The 6,232-nt window shown below is 40.3% G+C and overlaps 1 non-coding gene across 1 annotated transcript; it reads right to left on the bottom strand.

The window, feature by feature from the left end:
* Window positions 1–5,857: 5,857 nt before the first annotated feature.
* On the bottom strand, window positions 5,858–5,964 carry LOC133813501 (small nucleolar RNA R71). Its single transcript, XR_009884509.1, has one exon. It is a non-coding gene; the product is annotated as a small nucleolar RNA R71 (small nucleolar RNA).
* Window positions 5,965–6,232: the final 268 nt, after the last annotated feature.

Below are 6,232 nucleotides of genomic sequence, written 5' to 3'. Positions count from 1 at the left end.
AAGGAGTTTGAATGGCTGAAAGGAAAAGAATTCAAAAACGTTTGAACATATGCTGGAGGAGGTGATATATCGCCCCCTGTAGGCGATATATCGCCTGGGCCAGTATGCCCGAGGTGACCGTGCATCGTCTCGTGTTTTCCGTATCTACGTGCTGCGATATATCGCCCCCTATAGCTGCGATATATCGGCACACGCTGAATATTTAAACACGAAATTACACATTTTTAGCTAAGTTTGAATGGAGTAAACAGCCTTGACTAAGCCCTCAACGTATTCAAAGCTGCTGACTGACCCTATAACATTCAAACTTTACCCTTATTTAATTTAATCCTCCAAAATACTTAATCCTTAATTACCATTCATAACATGTGCTTAAAATCCTATTGGTTGATGTTTAAACCTTATAATATAATAAATATAATCCTTAATATCAGTCACATTAATCAAACCTTAGGTTATACTTAATATTCTTAAACTATAGGTTAAACTTAGAAAATCTATAAGTACTACTATGAGTGTCCAAATAATTCCCGGTCTGAACCAAAAATCCACAGTTACAAAGATAATACTAAACATACTATAATACTACTAACAATTAGCTAAGTAAAGTTCTTGGACTCTACAGGGATGTTCAACACAATGATGATGGCCCACAATTCTAAGATTTATCCTGTTCCCCCACGACTCTGGTAGGACCTGCCAGACAGTGGCTTAAAAAGTACAAAAAACATTCGATAAGCTCATGGAAGAAGTTGTTTTCCGAGTTTAAGAGAGCATTCTGAGCTTCACAGGCAGCTCATGTAGAGGCTGACTCTTTAGCCAATGTAAAACAAAAGCCTAGTGACTGAAAGCATATCTAAGTAGATTCGCCAATGTTGCAGCACGAGCTAGGGACGCTGATGACAGCTCCAAGCTCATGGCAATGAGGACAGGGATCCTGGTAGGAAGCGACCTATGGCAAGAACTCCAGAGAAAATGAGTTAAAATTGTAGATGAGTTCTTGGCCCAAGCTCAGGAGTGGATAAACCTGGAAGAGGCGGATTTGCTGTTGTAGGAACCAGCCAGGCCCCTATCCAATCTGCTGGAGCGGTGACAGGTGTTGCAGCTACAGCTCAACATATTACCTAGAATAACTAGGTGGGAAACAATAAGAGGAAGGGGAATGGTGAGGGTGACCAGAACGACACGAAAAAGAACAAATATGTGGATAAATTCAAGCCCGTGTATGCCACCTACACTGACCTAACAGATACAAGGGAGCATATCTTCTTGTCCAATTCTAATCACCTCTCGTGGAAGAAGCCAAAACCTTTAAGGCATTAGAGGGCGAAGATAGATCCCTCAAAGTTTTTCCTATTCCACAATGACATTGGCCATAACACCGATGATTGGTGATAGCTAAAGGATAAGATTGAGACTCTCATTTGGGTTGGACCATTAGCCCAGTACGCCCGAAATTGGGTTGCTCCCAATCAACCTACCGGGCAGAATTCTCATCCAGCTGCAGAAGCTCTGATAGGTCAGCTTGGAGCTCAGATAGATCAGAACCGAGTTGACCCTCCCCCAATAGTAAGAGAAGATATAACTACTATTGTTGGAGGACCTCATTTGGCGGGCATGAGCAGTGGGGCCCAAAATAGGTATATAAATGAGTTGAAAACTCATAACATTGTGGAATTTGTCCAGGATAAAAGGATATCAAAACTACAGTGGTTGGAAAAACAACAAATCATTTTCACAAGAGGACGCTAGCCACGTTCAATTCCTGCATAATGACTTGCTGGTGGTAACTGTGCAGCTCGCCTATCGAAGGGTGCGAAGGATACTGGTAGACAATGGAAGCTCAATAAATGTGTTTTTTAGGTCCACCTTGGAAAATGTGGGATTTCCTGTAACCGATCTAAAGGCGACCTCAATGATTCTGTATGAATTTTCAGGTGAAGTGATGACGGCCATAGGGACAGTCGGACTAGTGGTTACGCTGGGAGATGAGGCATGAACTATTTCTGAAATACTTGAGTTCGTGGTAATCGATTGTCCACCTGCGTATAACGCAATTTTGGGACCACCCGCACTGATGGCTTTTAAGGCAATCACCTTGATCCGACACCTGGCAATGAAGCTCCCCTCAGCCTCAGAGATATGCACCATAAGAGGAGACTAGATCACTGCCAAAAAATGCTACAACATCACTATGAAGGGAAAATCGCAACCCGGGCAGCAAACGATGATCATAGGTGTAGGAGGTGAGGAGTCCCGGGTAATGGAAGTTACTCGTGGGATGAAAGAACCTTGAGAAGGGGATGATGAGGTCGCCCAATTGAACAACATTGATACTCAAGTAGGCAAGGAAAGATCTAAGCTCAAAGCAATGGAAGAGCTCGAGGAGATAAATATCGATCAAGCAGTACCTTCAAGAGTTGTAAATGTTGGAAAAAATATTGAAGCCGAAAGGAAGAAGGGGCTGGTTGAATTCCTGAGGAAGAACTTGGATGTCTTCGCCTGGTCGCATGAGGATATAGTGGGAATTAGTCTGAGTCTAATAATTCATACTCTGAACTTGGACAAGAATGCGCCTGCAAAGTCCCAAAAATGAAGTCTTTTTGGGACAGTACGACCTAAAGCATTAGAAGAAGAAGTAGCTTGCCTACATAAATGCGGATTTATTAGGGAAGCAAAATACCTGATCTGGGTTGCTAATCCCGTGCTGGTCCCAAATCCAAACAGGAAGTGGAGAACTTGTATTGATTTCTTCGATCTCAACAAGGCTTGTCCTATGGACTGCTTCCCACTACCAAGAATTGATCAGTTGATAGACGCCACAACCGATCACGTGCTCATGTCTTTCATGGACGCGTAATCTGGATATAACTAGATCACGATGAACCATGTAGACCAAGAGCATACAAGCTTCATGAATGAGCATAACGTATATTGCTACAAATTTATGCCATTCGGGCTAAAAAATTCTGGTGCTACATACCAACGGTTAAGTCAACAACATGTTCGCTAACTGGATCGAGAGAAATATGGAGGTGTATGTTGATGATATGCTCTTTAAATCAAAGACTACCAGTCACCATGTATCCAACCTGGAAGAATGTTTTGGCATATTGAGAAAATATGACATGAAGTTGAATCCTCAGAAGTGCACTTTCGGAGTTTCGTCGGGAAAGTTTTTGGGGTTTATAGTCAACATAAGGGGGATAGATACAAATCCATAAAAAATTAGGTCGTTGTTAGAAATGCCTTCGCCTAGGTCGCGTAAGGAAGTACAAAGCCTAACTAGAAAGGTGGCAGCCTTAAACACTTCGTTTCAAAATCCACTAACAAGTGTCTCCCATTTTACAACTTTCTCAGAGGAAATAAGAAGTTTGAATGGACTGAAGAACGTGAATAGGCATTTCGTGACCTGAAAGTGCATCTAGCATAACCTTCCATACTATCAAAGCCGACATCTAGAGAGAAAATGTAGTAAGTGTTGTGTTAGTTCGAGAAGAAAATCGGGCGCAGAAACCCATATATTATGTAAGTAAAAGAATTATCAAAGTTGAATCTCAGTACCCATTGATAGAAAAGCTCATGTTTTGTCTCATTTTGGCTTCAAGGAAACTTTGGCCATACTTCCTGCCCCATTTTATTCACGTCTTAACTGACCAACCTTTAAGCAGGTTTTGCAAAAACTTGAAACTTTGGGATGCCTATTAAAGTGGGACATCGAACTCAGCTAGTTCGAGATATTATATATGCCATGGACAGCAATCAAGAGTCAAGCTGTTGAGTCTAGTTTTTGTCAGGTTTAGGTAATGTTTTTAGTAGTCTTATATTTCATTTTTCTTTCATTTAGTGCGAGTTTATGCTTTGTTTGTCTGTCTTTGTGAATATCAGGAAGAATTGAGCACTTGGAGAAAAAATGTCAACGAAAGGGAAGAAATAACCAAGTTTTTCATCATATTTCGAGAAAGAATGAATCTCAACATAATTTGGAAGTGTTGGTGAATTTTTGGGATGAAAAATTGAGAAATCCCTTAAGAGCCACGGCATGAGCAACATAGAGCCGCGGCTAGGTGGTGAAACAGAACCACTGTTTTGAAGGAGATCTTCGGGCCGCGGCATGGCTAGAGAGGGCCGCGGCATTGATGGGCATTTCGCCCAGAATTCTTCGATGCGGGCCGCGGCATGGCTAAATAGGGCCGCAACATGGAAAGAGCTTTCGCCCAGAAATTTTGACACGGGCCGCGGCATGGTGCACATAGAGCCGCGATTCGCCTCTTTAAAAATTGAGTCCTAGGTTTTAATTTGGCGAAAAAGAGAAGAGAAAATACGTACGGACGGGGAGAGGAGTTCTGGTTTTGAAGGCTGAAGGCATAGAGTATTTTTACATGTTTTTCTTCTTCTTCCTAATGTTATCTTTAATTTTTGTTGTGATTAGCATTATGATTATGAACTAATTTTCTGTTTAGGATGTTTAATTGAATCACTTGAACCCCTGTGTATAAACTAATGCAATTTCAATTTTCTTCTTCTTCAATCTTCTTCAATTCCATATAACCTGTTCTTATAGATTGATTATTGATTGGCCATCTATAGTCATATACATATGTTTTTAAGTTAAAATCTGAGAAGTGAGATTTAAATCTGCTGTGGTTATATTGGACATAATTCTAATTTAGAACGAAAGTATCTGAATTAATTGTGTAACTGTTTATTAAGTTGTCGAGATTAATGCTACCTTTGTGGTTCAATTTACCATAGAAATATAGGAAATTGTCACTTAGGTTGAGTTTATAATTCATAGTATGATTATAGGCTGCTGTATCAACTTGTTAATTGAATTAGGTAAAAAGAAGAAGAACTCATACTTTGCATTAGGGCATAATAGGGAGGATTGTCAATGAGATTAAATATCCTATTTGTTTATTAAGTGGTTAAATTAAAAGTTTTACTATTAGTTGTTATTCCATTTATTTTTCAATTATTGTTTCTGCACTTTATAGTTTCTTTTGCTGTGTTTATAAAAATCAAGAATTTTAATTTATCAAATAGAATAAGAAATTAATTGAGTGGTAATTGATAAATCAGTCCTTGAGGGTGATACTTGGTTTTACCATTTTATTACGAATTGCGACTGTGTGCACTTGCATAGCAAAAATATCGCAACAAGTTTTTGGCGTCGTTGCCAGGGACTGAAAACAATTATCAATATCAGTCTAATTAATTTTTATTCTAATTTGATTTTAATTCCTCTTGTTTCTAATCTGTTTAGTTGCTTAATTTGTCTATCTCAGGTGAATTTTGGTATATGTGTGGCAGAAGATGAGCAGACAATCTTGTTCCTTTGAATCCTGAGATTGAAAAATCTTGCAAGCAAATCAGAAAGAACAAGAGGGAGGCCCAGAAATCTGTGAAGATGGCACAGAATGATGAGGATGGCAGGAATGTTCTAATTCCTGGAGTTGTACAAGGGGGTCAGGCTCAGAACAATGCTGAGAGGAGCCTGAGAGATTATGTACTGCCCACTTTGACGGGAGTACAAAATAGTATACGCCCACCACCTGTAGAGGCTAACAACTTTGAAATCAAGCCTGCTATTCTACAAATGGTGCAGTCCTCTGTGCAATTTAATGGGTTGCCTTCTGAAGATCCTCACACCCATTTGTCTAATTTTCTGGAGTTGTGTGGAACCTTCAGATATAATGGGGTGAGTGATGACGCAATTAAGCTGAGGCTTTTCCCATTTTCTCTGAGGGACAGAGCTAAAAGTTGGCTGAACTCGCTGCAACCAAACTCTATTGTCACCTGGCAAGATCTAGCTCATAAATTTTTGTCAAAATTCTTCCCCCCGTCCAAAGCTGCTAAATTGAGGGGAGAGATCAACAATTTTTGCCAGAATGATGTAGAGTCTTTGTATGAAGCTTGGGAATGGTTCAAGGAACTCTTGAGAAGATGTCCTCATCATGGCATTGAACAGTGGATGCTAGTACAGAATTTTTACAATGGTTTATGTCCTACAACCAGAACCATTATTGATGCTGCAGCGGGTGGCACTTTTATGAGCAAGAGCACAGCTGGTGCGTATGAGCTGCTAGAGGACATGGCCACAAACAATCATCAGTGGTCTGAGGAAAGATCATCAGGGGCCAGAAAGGTGCCTGGGGTGCATGAGCTGGATGCAATCACTGCTCTAACAGCATAAGTAGCCTCCTTGACGAAACAGTTACAACAGAGCACT

Source organism: Humulus lupulus, chromosome 1 (genome assembly GCF_963169125.1).
Source record: "Humulus lupulus chromosome 1, drHumLupu1.1, whole genome shotgun sequence".
Taxonomy (NCBI): Eukaryota; Viridiplantae; Streptophyta; class Magnoliopsida; order Rosales; family Cannabaceae; genus Humulus; species Humulus lupulus.
This window is presented reverse-complemented; position numbering and strand designations above follow the sequence as displayed.